This window comes from Eumetopias jubatus, unplaced genomic scaffold (genome assembly GCF_037043125.1).
Source record: "Eumetopias jubatus isolate StellerSeaLion01/CBP00866 unplaced genomic scaffold, mEumJub1_p1.0 scaffold_10, whole genome shotgun sequence".
NCBI lineage: Eukaryota > Metazoa > Chordata > Mammalia > Carnivora > Otariidae > Eumetopias > Eumetopias jubatus.
In genome coordinates this window covers 115954397-115971996 of record NW_028274816.1, presented here as the reverse complement: position 1 = coordinate 115971996, position 17600 = coordinate 115954397, and the positions used below count along the sequence as shown (strand labels likewise).

General features: G+C 40.6%; 1 pseudogene; it reads right to left on the bottom strand.

Moving 5' to 3' along the window:
* Positions 1 to 256: 256 nt before the first annotated feature.
* Positions 257 to 16684, bottom strand: LOC114213882 (homeobox protein NANOG pseudogene; annotated as a pseudogene).
* Between the last annotated feature and the right edge of the window lie 916 nt (positions 16685 to 17600).

Here is a 17600-nt window from a genome sequence, read left to right as displayed (position 1 = left end):
AGGATTGTATCTAGTCATCTATAGCCAGAAATACCTTTTCTCATGTTGTCCAGAGCAGCCACCGCTCCTGAAACCTCTTTGACTCCAATCATACCCCCTCAGTGGACACAATAAGAATAATGGGAAACAGAATATCGAGGCAGAGATCTATAGGACCCTAAAAGAAAAAGCCTAGGAGAAGTAATACAGCCACCACCCAAATTGAGATCAAATAACATACTCATCGTCACACATCTTCAGGCTCTATGTTCACAGATTAATTTGGGAACAAATGCATTATTTGCTGGGTACTAAAATACTTAGCGGATTGTTGTATTACACTATGGCTTTCCCCAGAAGTTGCTAAGATGGACTCCAAATCGCTGATGGAATTTTGCTGGAACTGGATCTGGGGCTGCAGTGATTCCTCTCCACAGTTCTGGAGCTGATTGTTCCAGGCTTGGGGGCACCAGGTCTGACTGGCCCAGGAATGGTTGCTCCAAGACTGGCCGTTCCAGGAGTGGTTGCTCCAACACTGGCTGTTCCAGGTCTGGTTGCTCCAATTCGGGTTATTCCAGGTCTGGTTGCTCCATAGTGGAAGGTTTCCAGAAGTGTTCCTCAGGTATCCCTGGTGGTAGGAATAGAAGCCTGGGTATTCTGCGGTTGCTGTGCTGTTCTGAGTCACACTCTTGCTCTTCTTTGGCCAATGGTTTTTCTGCCACCTCTTACATTTCATTCTCTGGTTCTGGAACCAGATCTTCACCTGCTTATAGCTAAGGTTCAGAATGTTGGAAAGTTCTTGCATCTATCTGCTGGAGACTGGGGTATTTCTGTCTCTGAAATCGATCATTAAGGACATAGAGTTGGGCCTGAGAGAACACGGTCCTGATCTTCTGTTTCTTGCCCTGGGCCGTATCTTCCTTCCTCACTGTTCTCTCCTCCCCAGAATTGGGTGGTAGTTTTACCCTGGGACTGGTGGAGGAGTTGGGGCTGTCCTGAACACGCAGATCCATGGATGCAGGAAGAGGAGAGACGATCTCCGCGGGGGATGTCTCAGCAGCATTGGGGCAGAGCTGGATCTTCAGGTCCCTGTTCGGGCGCCACTTGCCGGAGTCCAGCTCCAGCAGGGAAAGGGTCCTTGAAGGAAAGGACGGCGTCGGCGGGCGAGTGAGGAGACACAGACACAGCTTTAATTTAATTTAATTTTTAATTGAAGTATAATTGACATACAATGTTATGTTAGTTTCCGGTGTATAACATAATGATTTGACAAATTCTATATATTATGCAATGCTCTGCCATGGTAAGTATAGTTACATCTGTCACCATGCAAAGAGATCACAATATTATTGATTATATTCCCTATGCTGTACTTTTCATCCCTGTGACTTATTTATTTTATACCTGGAAGTTTTTTTTTTAAGATTTTATTTATTTATTTGACAGAGAGAGACACAGTGAGAGAGGGAACACAAGCAGGGAGAGTGGGAGAGGGAGAAGCAGGCTCCCCGCTGAGCAGGGAGCCCGATGCGGGGCTCGATCCCAGGACCCTGGGATCATGACCCGAGCTGAAGGCAGACGCTCAACCGACTGAGCCACCCAGGCACCCCTCATACCTGGAAGTTTGTACCTCTTAATCCCCTTCACCTATTTCATCCACTCCTCCCCCTCTGGCAACCAAAACACAACTTACAACTTTCTCCACGCAAATTATAAGCAGGACACACTGCACAGATCATTGTATCCATGGGAGATACAATTGCTGTTAACTCAGCTTTACTCTGCAAACAGATTATATGAAGTACACAGAACGGAGATCTGGCAATTCCTTCTGTATAACTGAGACACAGCTTCTTGTAACTCCAAATTCTTCTTCATGCTTATAGAAGGTTCACAAGCTACAGAACTGAATAAGATACAGAAAAGAGACACTTTATTCTCCAAGGAGATTTTATGAACTACAGGCTGCACAGAGTTTTATGTTCCTTCTCTATGTCAGATACAAATCCTGGAAAGTGAGCCCTCATTTCCAAGTAGGGTACCTGAAGTGTCCTTAACTAGGGGAGGAACTTGGGAAGTCTGAAGATGGACCCCGGCCAAGAGAACTTGGGGAAGAATTCCCGTGTGGTAATTACTGGGTTGAAATTAGGTGGGGATGAAAGACTTTTCAGAGAGTCAGACAGCAGATGTCAGTTATTGATGACTAGCTTGATATTAAAAATGAGGATCTCCAAATAAAACTTCACTTAAGCTGGACATGTATTTGATCTCAGAGCTGTAGAGCTGAATGGTCTTAACCAGGTTAGATGGTCAAGTCTCATGATGTCAGGACTCATCATGGGTGCCCAGAAACTGAAAAGTACAAATATTAAAGGTTACACCATTACCCCACTAGGTAGATAATTCACTCTTGCTGAAAGGGCTCATCCATTTTTTCCCCCAGCTAATTACAGGTGCTTAAAAATTACCTATGCCAGGTACTTGCTAGATGTTAGAGACGCAAAAATTGACCTGGGTCTTGCCCTCATAGAGTTTATAATTACAACTATAACTCTAACAAGGGCTATTAAGAAAAGCTCAGTTGGGATGCCTGGGTGGCTCAGTTGGTTAAGCATCTGCCTTCAGCTCAGGTCATGATCCCAGGGTCCTGGGATTGGGTCCCCCAACGGGCTCCCTGCTCAGCGGGGAGCCTGCTTCTCCTTCTGGCTGCCACTCCCCCTGCTTGTGCTTGCTCTCTCTCTCTCTTTCTCTCTCCCTGAAAAATAAATAAATAAAATCTTAAAAAAAAAAGAAAGAAAGCTCACTTGAATGCTTAAAGTATGTATCTGAAGGATAGACATGGTCAGGGAAGTGAGGCTTGGGCTGAGATTTGTAGACTAGGGGTTCAAAGACTAAGCAGGAGAGTGAGCACTCAAGGCTTTGTAGGTTGTTAAGGATTTTGATCTTTTTTTGAAGACTAGTTGGAAAACCATTGCATTTTTTTGTTTGTCTGTTTAAGTAAACTCTACTCACAACCTGGGGCTCAAACTCATGACCCTGAGATCTAGAGATGCATACTTTACTGACTAAGCCATCCAGATGAACCCTATTGTAATTTTAAGTAGGAGACTTGAATCTTGAAAAGATCATTCTGGATGTTGATGGAGAGCAGATTGTAGATGGATGAGAAAGGGTTCAGAAACACCATTTAGAAAGCTACTGTAGCAATTCCAAGCAAGACACAGTAACTTTGACTAAGGAAGTACTCCACTTCCTCCCCTGAATAGCTACATTGTCTTTTATCCCCCCCATGCTCACGGATTGGAAGAACATTGTTAAAATATCTATACTACCCAGAGCAATCTGCAGTCCCTATCAAAATACCACCAGCATTTTTCAGAGGGCTAGAACAAACAATCCTAAAATTTGTATGGAACCACAAAAGACCCCGAATAGCCAAAACAATTCTGAAAAATAAAACAAAGCTGGAAGAATCATGTTTCTGAATTTCAAGCTATATTACAAAGCTGTAGTCATCAAGACAGTTTGGTACTGGCACAAAAACAGACACACACATCAATGGCACAGAACAGAGAACCCAGAAATGGACCCACAACTATATGGACATCTAATCTTTGACAAAGCAGGAAAGAATATACAATGAAAAAAAGACAGTCTCTTCGACAAATGGTGTTGGGAAAACTAGACAGCAACAGGCAGAAGAATGAAACTAGATGACTTTCTTATACCATACACAAAAATAAATTCAAAATGGACGAAAGACCTAAATGTGAGACATGAAACCATCAAAATCCTAGAGGAGAGGGGCTCCTGGGTGGCTCAGTCGGTTAAGCCTCCAATTCTTGATTTCAACTCAGGCCATGATGTTGGGGCTGTGAAATTGAGCCCCACTTTACCCTTGTCGCTAGCACAGAGCCTCCTGGTCCCCATCTCTCTGCTTTCCCTCCCTCCCTCTCTCTCTCTCAAATAAATACATAAATAAATAAAATCTTGGGGTGCCTGGGTGTCTAGTCGGTTAAGGGACTGCCTTTGGGTCAGCTCATGATCCCAGAATCCCAGGATCAAGTCTTGCAGTGGGCTGCCTGCTCAGCAGGGAGTCTACTTCTCCCTCTGACCCTCCCCCCTCTTGTGCTCTCTCACTCTCGCTCACAAATAAATAAATAAAATCTTTACAATAAATAAATAAATAAGTAAATAAATAAAATATTTTTTAAAATCCTAGAGGAGAACACATGCAGAAACCTCTTTGACCTCAGCCATATCAACTTCTTATTAGATTCGTCACCAGAGGCAAGGGAAACAAAAGCAAAAATGAACTATAGGGACTTCATCAAGATAAAAAACTTATGCACTTCGAAGGAAACAATCAATAAAACTAAAAGGCAGACTATGGAATGGGAGAAGATATTTGCAAATGACATATCTGATAAAGGGTTAGTATCCAAAATCTAGAAAAAACTTACTGAACTCAACACCCAAAAAACCAAATAATCCAGTTAAGAAATGGGCAGAAGACATGAATAGACACTTTTCCAAAGAGGACAACCAGATGGCTAACAGACACATGAAAAGATGCTCAATATCTGGGGCACCTGGGTGGCTCAGTTGGTTAAGCATCTGCCTTTGGCTCAAGTCATGATCTCAGGCTCCTGGGATCGAGCCCCACATTGGACTTCCTGCTCAGCGGGGAGTCTGCTCCTCCCTCTCCTTCTGTGCTCTCCCTCCCTCTCTCTCTCTTTCAAAAAAAAAAAAAAAAGATGCTCAATATCACTCATCATCAGGGAAATACATATCAAAACCATGATGAGATACCATCTCACACCTGTCAGAATGGTTAAAATTAAGAACACAAGAAACATCAGATGTTGGCGAGGATGCAGAGAACGGGGAACCCTCTTGCACTGTTGGTGGGAATGCAAACTGGTACAGCCACTCTGGGGGAACAGTTTGGATGTTCCTCAAAAAGCTAAAAATACAACTACCCTACAATCCAGTAATTGCACTACCAGGTATTTAAAAATTATGTTTTCATCTAATAATATCTTTAAAAATTTTTTGAGTATAGTTGATATGCAATGTTATGTTAATTTCAGGTGTACAACATAGTGATTCAACTTCTCTATGCATTATGCTATCCTCACCACAAACATATATTGCTTTTATAACCAGTGGAAAAAAATGGTATGATTCTTTAACACACCCACCCCCCAAAAAAGCCCTAAATTATACTGAAAGCAGCACTATAGTGAACTGCATTCTATTTTGCTTTTAGACTTTTAAAAATATCCAAATTGGGCCCCTGGGAATAACATAATTTTTTTTAAGTTTCTACACTATGTTTTTAAGTCACTGTAGAGAACAGAGCAGAACATAAAAATGAAATCAGTTCTTTGCTAAGTCAAAAAAGCAAGCCAAGCTGAACCACAAATAACTCATTTCCATCTATATTTGTCCCATGTAGAATTAGCTATTTGGTTGGACATTGAACATTTGCTTGAATGCTGCAATGCTGAAAATTTCTTCAGTGTCCTTAGACCACATTCATATAGTTAACAGCCTACACTGGCAAAAGGAAGGAAGACCTGCAGGCAGGCTATTGCATCTTGAGCTCTTGCTCATTCAAAGAAAGATTCAGCAATACATTTTTTTGTTTTTAATCAGAAAGTGGCTGCATCTGGAGGACAATAAAAGACACCTTAAGCGAGAGAGACCGTGAGTGGGTTAAAAATCATACAGAGGGTATTTGCAATGCATTCTTTTAGGATGTATAAAGAAAAGCCTTAACAAGTTAAGCTGTTAATGATTTAAAACTAGCCCTTTGGGCACTATAAAGTACAAAAGCCAAAGCAAATCATTTAATCCTTTTAGTGCCCCAACAGACACTCTGTCTAGGTACAAAGGATTGTCCTTGAAGGCTTCATAATTTAGTATATTCTCTACTGTATTGCACACTCAAATAATTTCCCCCCTTGTGCAATTTCAAACAGAAGTAATATTAAAAAAGAAAAATGATTGGATCCCTTTCTCTCTCCCATATTCTATGATGGTGTATCATGAGAAAAGCCTTTCGTCAGAGTACCTACCAAGGGGGTGGGGACCTAAACCAAAGAAGCCGAAAGAGGACCACTTGTTCCACTTTAGGAAGGGAAAGAGACCCAAAGAGGAAGATCTTGGAGGAGAAAGAGGAGGAGGAGAAGTGAGAGTGTGAAAGACAAGGCGGGAAGTTAAATAGAGTTGAGAAAGAGAAATATGTGAGGTTGATGTTTAAGTAACTTTAGGGAGGAAAAAATGTTCAGTCTCCCTTGAAACCTTCAGTAAAAAATTATTACTCACTAATATTTTTACAGTAAGATTTCTGTTGTTTAGGTGAAATGACATTTGACAGTGGCCTCTGTGGGGAGTCAACAGAGGGCCAAGGAATGTCAGGTACATTCATGTTGCAGGTTAGAGAGAGCAAAGGGGACTCCTTTCTCTCATGTTTATTTTCTATGAGTGTAGGGGAAGAAGTTTTCCTTAACCCCCTTAGGGCCCCTGGCTGCATTGGAAAATTAAATGACAAAGAGACAGAGTAACAGGAGAAAAGCACAGAAATTCATTTAATGTAAGTTTTATGTGACATGGGCGCCTTCATATGGAAATGACCTGAAGAAACAGTTAGACCTGAGTACATTTATGCTAGACTTGATGAGGAGTGATTATTCCTTTTTGTTGTGAAACAAGGTTGATGAGATGGAGATCACAGTGTCAGTCCTAAATTAAATAGAATTGGCAGGGAAGACTTCTTGGAGGAGCTAATATTTAAAACTGAGGAACTCGTATTTGAGGTCCAAAGGAAGACAAAAAGCTAGTCAAGTGAGATGACCATGAAAAACAATTCCATTGAGGAGAAGAGCTTATATGAAGGTCTTGAGAAAGGAAAGTGGTTTTGAAGATGGCATTACAATAGTACCTCCTTTTCCTTGGGGGATACATTCCAAGACCCCCAGTGGATGCCTGAAACCGCAGATAGTATTGAACCCTATATACACTATGTGTTTTTCTTGCACATACATTCCAATGGTAAAGTTTAATTTATAAATGAGACACAGTAAGAGATTCACAATAACTAATAACAAAATAGAACAATTATAATACTATACTGTAATAAAAGTTATGTGAATGTGGTCTCTCTCAAAATATTGTATCGTACTCATCCTTCTTCTCATGATGAGGGGTGGTGATAGCATGCCTCCGTGATGAGGTGAGGTGAGATGAATGATGTAGGCATTGTGATGTAACATTTGGCTACTATGAGGCTTCGGGTTATCCATCAGAAGGACGATCGTCTGTTTCTGAGACTTGGTTGACTGTGGGTGACTAGAACTGTGGAAAGCATAACTACGGAAAAGAAAAGACTATTGCATCTGAGGACAGGGACATAAGAGGCTGGAATTCAATTCAGAAAGTTGAGAGATGGGCTTTGAGTGGTCCATTCTGAGCCATAAACCAACCCCTGTGAGTAAGGTACTGTGAATAATATGGGAGGAATGAGGGTGAGGTGCTAAGAGAGGAAGGGAAATAAGAACCCAAGAAGTGGGGGTGACTCTCCTTCACATTCCACAGAAGAAAGACTTATAGAAATTGATTTTCCTGATTGAGGTTCCCTGAGGGTACCACTTTTTTCTACACCATCAGGTAATTCACAGGTGATTCCTGTGATTAGTGACATCAGGACAAGCCCTTGGAAGCAGGAACAGTGCACTGAGAAAGGGGTCCAGAGTCAGACACCATCAACTGTGGGTGATAAGCTCTGCTGGTGACAGGGTTTATGAGACAGGTCATGACCCTATGCACTGCTGACTGAGGAAGTGTCCTTCTTGCAGACCCCACTCTCTCTAGAGATGGTTTGGAAGGCCTAGATAAGGGGAATTGGGAGAGACATTAATTTAGCCTCAGGCTAAAGCCACTTTACCTCAGCATAATTTACAAGGAAACCCTCCCTTCATCTGCTTTCTAACGGGTTGGAACTTGAAGGGAAGGTAGGGAAGAGATCAACCCCAGACTTCCAGCAGGTGGATTTTGGTTAGATATGTGAATGAATATCTTGAAATAGAGTTCTATTAGTTCAGACTCTTAATTACAAAGACAAAATTCAACTCAAACTAGCTTACTAAAAAAAAAAGTGGTTTATTGGCTCACATACTGGGAAGAACAGAAGTATGTGTTAAATCAAAGTTTCTGCTTCTCATTTCTCATCTCTATTTGTCTTGGCTTTATTCTCTCACTTCATATCTTGGCTTCATATCTTCATTCTTGGTGCCCTCACCCTTTCTCCATGTGGTAGGGAATAGCCCCAGTACCCCAGCATAACTACCCCACTTTTCTCTCCAAACTTGTATACATCAAATTCTAGGGAGGGTCTCTGGTTGGCCATCCTTGGTCAGTCCTAACCTCTGAAGCAGTCACTCTGGTGGGACTCTAATTGGCCAGATCCCGGTCGTAGGCCCATGCATGAGTCCAAGGCTATTATTGTGATTCAAAGTCCTATAAACTAGAAAGGGTTAATTCCCCAACACCAAGGATACTGAAGAGACAAAACTGACAAAATTCAGAACAGTAAGGAAAGTTAAGAATAAATTATTTTTACAAGAGCAGCACAAAAGAAGCATAAAAATTGCTACAATCCAGCATGACCTTCCTTTACCAGCACTCGATTAACTTACTCGTCTCAAAGAGTAACTTTCTCATGAAATAAAACTCAAGGTATCGAGAAAATGCAGCAGGACAGGAAATAATCTTGTTCTCCTCAGAGGTGTAAAGAAGGGTAAGAACTGGAAGTGAGTTCCCCCACGGAATTAAAAAGCCATTGAGGGGTGCCTGGGTGATTCAGTCGGGTAGGTGTTTGACTTCTGATTTCAGCTCAGGTCTTTATCTCAGAGTCATGAGTTCAAGCCCGGCATTGGGCTCCATGCTGGGCATGGAGCCTACTTAAAAAAAAAAAAAAAAGCATTGAAAGGGACAGATAGAGCTCCTGTTGCTGGAACTAAGTTTATCTCCAGAAGGTATAGTAAAAGACTGCAGGCTACAATCCAAGAAAGCAAGGGTTCAATACAAAGAAGTTGGAAGGTCTCAGATAGTAGATGTTGAATGCTTCTCCAGGTAGATCTCCGGTATTCAGGCTGAGGTTATAGTGCATACCTTCAGTCCCCGATATGGTAAGAACAAAGACTGATAAGAACAAGGCAGGGCCTTCAGGTCTAGAGACAGTGTGATTCTCAGCAGGTTTCCTAAGTCAGGGATTCAGGCACAGGGAACAGACAAAGGTGTTGTTATAAGAACTGATTACCAGAAAGTGTGGGCTTGGAGAAAATTCAGACACCCAGTTATTGGAACATGAGATTAGAGCTGGTCTAATAGTATAACTTTTTGTGCCAAGGTCCTGGGTGATATGCAGGAGTCCCTTTGAGAAGCTGAGATTTATTTAAGGGGTTGATATCTATGCGGAGAAGGAGGATATAGAAATGGGAAATCAGGCAGGTTCTCACAGATACAAGGAAAGATTATTTACCAAGCAAGTTTAATTGAGTGTGTTTTGATCAGATCAGGTCCCAGAGCTTTATCAAAGTATACAAGGGAGATGTTTTTAAAGGAGGTAGAGTCCACATCTGATTTGAAGCACCCAGGGCTGTGAGAATATCATGACCAACAAATATTAGGTACAAGGTTGGGGCACATTTGGATAAGAATAAGTTGAGATCTTATATTCATCTCCAAGATGTGCCTCTCTGTGTGAAGCTGTATGGATAAAGATCTGGCTTCAATTTCAAGCTGCAAACCTAGCACCATTTGCTTACATATTAAGAATACAAACATACCTCCAGTAATCTACATAATACTGTGGGTTGAATTTTTGTCCTTGTTAAACTCTAGGTAAGCCATGCAACACTTCAATGGACAATTTTCTCAAGTGTGTTCTTCTTCAAACCATTGAATTTTATTTAGTTTCCTATAGCATGAAGAACTTTGACTCCTAGGAGGAAATCTCATGCAAGGGACCATCTGTTCCTTTTGGGGGTGGGGGAGTCTTCTTCCATCCTTTCCATTTGAAAGTTAATTGCTTTCGCATTCCACAGGATTCTGGTGGGCTTGTCAGTTACAAGGGCTTATGAACGAGGCTGCCCAATCAGAGTACTTAATTCCCTAACACACACTTGGTCCAAGAGGGAGCAGGTGACATAATCTAAGTTCTTTCCAAAGATTGATGTAAATCCTGGGGCAGCAAGAGTTGCCCTCTTTTCTTAGGAATTGCTCATTGTGAGAATACGATAAACCTGGGCTATTTGGTGGGTTATCTTTGCTCCTGTGTGAAGAAAGCCTACCTGAAAATGAAGCCACACGGAAAAAACAAACAAACAAACAAAAAACAGAAGCAAGATGGAGAGACACCAAGAGAAGTGTGGGAGAGACCTAATGACATGATTTGCCTTCTAGAACCAGTTATGCTCAAAGCAGGCCCTATTCCTTGGACTTCCCATTCCTGGGAGCCTACGCATTCTCTTTGTTGCTTAAATTAGACTAAGTGGAGTTTCTGTCACTTACAATTGAAAGGATCCAGACATTGAAAAATCAACAATCCAGGGGTACCTGGGTGGCTCAGTTGGTTAAGCATCTGACTCTTGATTTTGGCTCAGATCATGATCTCAGGGTCCTGGCATCAAGCCCAGCAACAGGCTCCGTGCTCAGTGGGGAGTCTGCTTGAGACTCTCTCTCCCTCTGCCCTCCCCCACGGCTCACTCTCTCTCTTAAAAAAGAAAAAAACAACATAAGAAAAATCAATGATCCAACCACATGGAGTCTCATGGCGCTATTTCTAGCCCTGGTTGCCACATGAATACTGACCAGAGGTAAGCGTTGTTATTTCCATGATTCATTGTTTATGTATAACACCCAGTGCTCCATTCAATACGTGCCCTCTTTAATACCCATCACCAGGCTCACCGATCCCCCCACCCCCCTCCCTTCTAGAACCCTCAGTTTGTTTCTCAGAGTCCATAGTCTCTCATGGTTCGTGGCCCCTCCAATTTCCCTCCCTTCGTTTTTCCCTTCCTACTATCTTCTTCTTCTTCTTCTTCTTCTTCTTTAAAGATTTTATTTATTTATTTGACAGAGAGAGAGATAGTGAGAGAAAGTACAAGCGGGGAAGAGAGGGAGAAGCAGGCTCCCCGCTGAGCAGGGAGCCTGACGTGGGACTCGATCCCAGCACCCTGGGATCATGACCTGAGTCGAAGGCAGTCGCTTAACGGACTGATCCACTCAGGTGCCCCCCCCCCCTTTTTGAACATATAATGTATTGTTTCAGACGTACAGGTCTGTGATTCATCAGTCTTACACAATTCACAGCACTCACCATAGCACATACCCTCCCCAGTTTCTATGATGAGAATTTCTAACTGGTATCTGACATAGTTCCAGCTTTGGGAACTTCAAAGATGCTCTGATTCTTGATCCTTTACATGGGTTTTTTCCTCCTCTCTGGAGGATTTGTCTTTGGCATTCTAAAGTTTCACAATCATGTATCTTGTTGTGGGTCTTTCCCCATTCTTGTGCTAAGTGGATCTCTTCACTCTGGAAATTGATTTCCTACTATGCTGAGAATGTCCTTGTACTGTGATAATTTGCTCCTATTTTCCCTGTTTTCTATTTCTCCAACCCCTTACCTTAAAAAATACTTATTGAGGACCTAGTATGTGTCTGGCTTTGTTTTAGACAATGGACAAAACATATAAAATCCTTGCCCTGGAGATGTTCACATTTTAAGTAGAAATTGGACAGGGGCTCCTGGGTGGTTCAGTTGGTTGATTGTCTGACTCTTGGTTTCAGCTCAGGCCATGATCTCAGGGTCCTGGGATCAAGCCCCACATCGGGCTCCACACTCAGCATGGAGTCTGATGGAGAGTCTCTCTCTCTCCCTCTGCCCCTCCCCTGCTCCCACCCTCTCTTTCTCTCTAAAATAAATAAATAAAGGGCTTGATCGCATGACTACAAGATCATGACCTGAGCCAAAACCAAGAGTTGGACATTTAACTGACTGAGCCACTCAGGTGCCCCAATAAATAAATCTTTAAAAAAGAAAAAAGAAATTGGACATTCTGCAATGATTCTATACTTTTCTTTCTCTCTCTCTCCAATTTCCATCTTTTGGGTTCCCCCTCATCTTTCCTCAACCTCACCTTCCAAATCATTTATTACAGTTTTTATTTCTGCTATAATATTTTCAATTTCCAAGGATGCTATTATTTCATGAATGCATATCCTCTCTTATCTCTCTGAAGATGTTTTTAATAGTATTATTTTTGATGTTTTCTTTTGTTTCTTGCTTACACCTCTAAATTTCTCTGTCCTGTTTATTTGTTTTGGTCTCCTTTTCATGATGAGAACTCTCACCTATTCATTTTAGTTTCATAATTGAAATTTTAATTTTAAAAGCAATGACATGCAGTGATAGCTTAATTCTGATGGTATGATATTTAACAAATACCCACCTTTGTTTTAGATGGAACTGCATTTTTTTTTAAACAAAAACCATTCTCCGTGCATGCTTTGATCTTCTAAACAGGAAAGACAATTTGAGGGCTGAATATTTATCTAACAAGTTCAGTGAAGCCAATTAAGATAATTCAGGTCAATAGAAAAAAATAACAATGTATGTTTCTCACTTAGCTAATTCACAAATCTGACAATCACTTATCTACTTTAGCTATACCAAAAAAGTCCAGAGTGAATTCAACCTTCTCAGAGAAAAAAACTCCTGTAAATTTTACTCAAAACTTGTATTTTTAAACTTCATTAATTACATAAAATAAAATGAAGTGGCTTTATCTATACAGATTTCAAGATTATCTTTTCAGCATGAATGAAGACTTATTACAATGTTTCATTAGAGATACTCACCTACTTCTATGAAAAATTAATGTACTTGCAGCGTTGTCTCTCAGACAGTCGTTAAGATAAGAAGAGATATTTCACTAGATAGAATATGATTAAAAGGAAAGGCTGTTGCAGAACCCAAAGTGCATCCTTTCATAAATATAGATTTATTCAGAAATTTTCTCTTTGGAGATTTTTAAATTTAATTTTAAAACACCTTACTTAAATATGTGGAGAATTAAATTTTAGTGGTGGATTAAAATTATTACTGTATATTGCATATATAATTGGAATAATTTTATTAGAGTAGAAATCAGGATGATGATGATAATAAAACAAGGTAACGTTCACTGGGTGCTTACGCTATGGCAGATACCCTTCGAAGCACTTTATATTTCTCTCGTTTAATCTTCACAAGAACACTTTGAGGTAGGTACTATTATTATCCCCATTTTTTAGAAAGGAAACTAGTAATTGGTGGAGCTGGGATCAAATTCAGGCAGCTGAGCTCCAGAGCCAGCTACCTCCCTTGTGGAAAGCACTAGTACAGCAGAAAGAATGTAAAGAAATAATAGACATTTTCCCTAACTTCCAGTGGTATCTATTAGCATTCTTTGGTTCAAGAAACAAACTAATTCTGGTAACTCAAGCAGAAGAGAATTTATTGGAAGTTAATGTGCCAAGTTTATAGAACCCATAGGAAGGCTGGAAAAGCAGGCTTGGATTCAACTGGAAACAAGGCAGATCTAGAGGGTCAGAGGCAAGAACTACAGGAAAAGCTTTTGCCACAGGTGGTATGATCATCTGGGATACACAGACTCCAAATATTTGCAGCCCTTTCCATGGCTTAGGACAGGAATTATAGGGGGTGCCTGAGTGGCTCAGTTGGTTAAGCGTCTGACTCTTGATTTTGGCTCTGGTCGTGATCTCAGGGTTGTGGGATCGAGCCCGGAGTGGGGCTCTGTGCTGGGTGTGGAGCCCGCTTAAGATTCTCTCTCTCTCCCTCGCCTGCTGTCCCTTCCCTACCTTGTGCACTAGCGCGTGAGTGCACACACCCTCTACTTCTAAAAAAAAAACACGGGAATTATAGGAAGGAGTATTCAATTCGCCTAGGTTGGCCCAGCTTGGATCAGGGCTACTTGCTATCTGAGGAGACTGTATCCAGTGGAGAAGAGGTTATTGCTATTAGAGCCAGATTTCTGGAGTTTCTTATTAGCTTTACCACATATTTAGCTGGGCAACATTGGTAATTTATTAATCTGTCTGTGGTTCAGTTTGCACATTTTTAAAATAGGGATAAGAATAGTATTAATCTCTTAGGGTTGTCTACTGAATTAGCAAATTAATACACATGAAACTCTGAAAATAGGGCATCACACATAGAAAGCTTATGATAAATGTTTACTTTGGTTATATACAAAGTTAAGTATAAATGGATATATTAATTATCAATGTAATAAAAAGAAAAGGCAAAACTGGTTTATTTGCTTCTTTCTTTTTCTGTACCTCTCAAAAACTTTTAGGCTTTTTGATCAGAATAAAAATATGCCTCAGGAATGCAACAATACAGAGGGAACATTGATCTTATTAATACTTTTCCATTTGTATCAGTGGTTTTTATTTATAATAATTTTGCTTTCTCTGACCTTGCAAAGATTTTCATCTGGGCCCCAACACTGAGAGAAGTGGTGAGCTTTTCAGTGATTAAAAAAAAAAAAATCTAATGCCAGTAGGAACAGGAAGATATGAAAAATGGAACTGTCTCTAGTGGTCATATTGTAAGGGGCTCTGTGCTAAAAACTAAAATGGTTCCTATGCATTCCTTTAAGCTAGTCTGGGAAATGTATTTTCCAGGACTGAAGCTTTGACAAGTTACAAAAGCTTCAACTTCGATTTATTTAGGAAAACATTAAAAAGGATATGCATGACTCTGTTACATTAAATGTAGTTGTAGGTCCTAGCTCTAAAAATCTCATTGGTTGAAATTAATTGGGGGTACTCAATAAGTAAAATTTACTCATTAAAAATTTAGGAATTAAAAGATTTAATAAAGGAAAACAGTTTATTATATAAAAGTCTCATTATAGTAGATAAGATAGATCTATTCATAATTAGCAGCATTTCTTACATGCTCCTAACTACAATGAGTTATTTAGAGAACCAGAAAAATGAACATATTTGTTCTTCTAATCTAAGTAGTTTATTTTTTTTAAGATTTATTTATTTATTTGAGGGGGGAGGGACAGAGGGAGGGGGACAGAGAGTGTCCAACATGGGCTGATATCACGACCTGAGCTAAAACCAAGAGTCTGACGCTTAACCAACTGTGCCACCCAGGCATCCCTAATCTAAGTAGTATAAATATCGTCCTTCCAACATCATTTTCTTTAAGGACTGTTGAAGAGTATTATCCCAGCCTAGGCGAAGTGATCATAAATTATGAAAAGGGGGGGGGATTTAGTTTTCAAGATTGTTACCTACGTCAGGAGACGACAAACCATTTTCATCTAGAAGGTCAGCCCCTGGATGTCAGTTGTAGCTACCTGGAGTGCCGCGTAAAGCAGCATTTTGAAGTCCCGCGCAAAGCAGCATTTTGAAGTCCCGCGCATAGTCAAAGGGAAAGAAGCCATAATCTAGTAGTGATTTTCCAAGCGAGGCAGGAGGAAGCGGCGCCATTTCTGAGAAGCTGCTATCCATTTGAGAGCACAGACCCTCACATTACAACTTACAGAGGGAAAAATGGAATAAAAGAAGTGAAAATATGTGCGTGAACCAAGAAAAACGAAAAGAGTACAAAGTGAAGAGAAATGGAGAGAAAACTGACACAAAGAGAAAGAGTACAATACTTCATTTTGATGTGTAAGCCAAGGAGAAAATTATAGGGGTTTTCGAAGTTTCCCTACCAATGGAGTAGTGGGCAAATGAGTTCTATTATTTTAAAGGTATAATTCTTTCCTTTATTATAAAAAGTATTCCATGTTCGTTGCAAAGTTTTCAGAAAATACAAAAAAAATTTTTTCTTCACCTAAAACCCAGTCATTCTGCAGGCATCAATTTCTATGAGAATGTTTTTAAGAGGAAGGGGGATGAAGGCAATGCGAAGCAGAGCGGTCACCATGGCCTGCCAGCCAAAAGCCACAGGCAATACAACTGTTGTCAAATCAACTTGGGTTTATGAGTTTGCTGTAGCAAGGGAGAATGCAACCTTAAACACCTGGGGGTGTCTACATTAAGAACCAGTGGGGAGGGTCTTGTTAGGATTTGGGTTTGTGCTGGTCGATTTGGGGGGAAGCAAGGGTTTGTTCCAGATTGCGTTCTGTCAAGAAGCAGGGACAATTCCATGATTGGGTATCTAAATTTTACCTGCAAGGCTGGCATCACTCATTGCTAGAACAGGGGAGTATTTGCTTCTATTCATGGTTGCTTAATGTCCTCACTCCGTCCATGTTCAGATAGGATTATGGTGTGGTCATGTTATTGTCTTTTTCCACCATAGTCACAGAGTGACCTTGTCTAATTACTGTTACTCTGTGAAAACTGTTTATCTTTAGTAGGGGAACACTCTGGCCAGCTACAGGCTACAGGCTGTCACGGACTTTTGTTTTTACTTTCTCAATCAGTTATTAATCTTGGATTCAGACTTGTGCTCACGTTCCCACACAGGACTCTGTGAAACCCGGGTGACAAAGTTTGACCAAAAGCCTGGAAGAGGAATACTGCCTGTTTCTGTATAGTTGCCTTGCAGCGCTTGGAGAGTTTTCTGGTTTTTTTCCAAATGCTGTGGACCTGATGGCCGCATCCTCGCCAGGGCTCGGGTCAAGGGTGAGAGGGAGCTGCTGCCCTCCAGTGGCTTTCTTAGTAATTACACCAGTGACTATACCCAAGCTCAGAGGGTGACTTCCTGAGGATTTCCAGGAATACCTCAGGCAGGGCAGAAGAGGAGGGCAGATTTGCCTGGGAGCAAAAGGCAGGGAAATTTCAGATATTACTGCTAGTGTGACCCTATCAGTATTCTCAGCTTGGTGAAACCTGGAGAAATATGGACTACATGAATTGCAGGTTTTCAATGAGAACATATTTTATAATCAGAGCAGGCATATGTTTAAGATAGAAGAATAAGAATTTATTTTATTTTATTTTTTAAATATTTTTTTATTATGTTCAGTTGGCCACCATATACATTATATTGGACTGAGAAGAGACCAATGCAGAATAACTACAGATGAGAGAGTTAAAAACATTTTGATATCAAGAATTATATAATAAAGTTTATATAAATAAGATTGAAATTTTACTAAAAGTGGTAAGAATATTGAGAAGATGGAACCCTAGTGTATTGCTGGCAGGAATATAAGATGGTGCAGCTTCTTTGGAAAACAGTATGGCAGTGCCTCAAAAAATTAAACAGAATTACCATATGATCTAGCAATTTCACTTGGGTATATACACAAAAGAATCAAAAGCAGGGACTGGAACAGACATTTGTACATCCACATTCATAGCAGCATTATTTGTAATAGCCCCAAAGAGGAAACAACCCAAATATCCATCCGAAAATGAGTGGATATGGTATATACATATCATGGAATATTAGAAAGGAAGGAAATCCTGACACACACCACAACATGGATGAACTTTGAGGGCATTATGCTAAATGCAATAAACCAGACACAAAGACAAATGCTGTATGATTCCATTTATAGGAGGGATCTAGA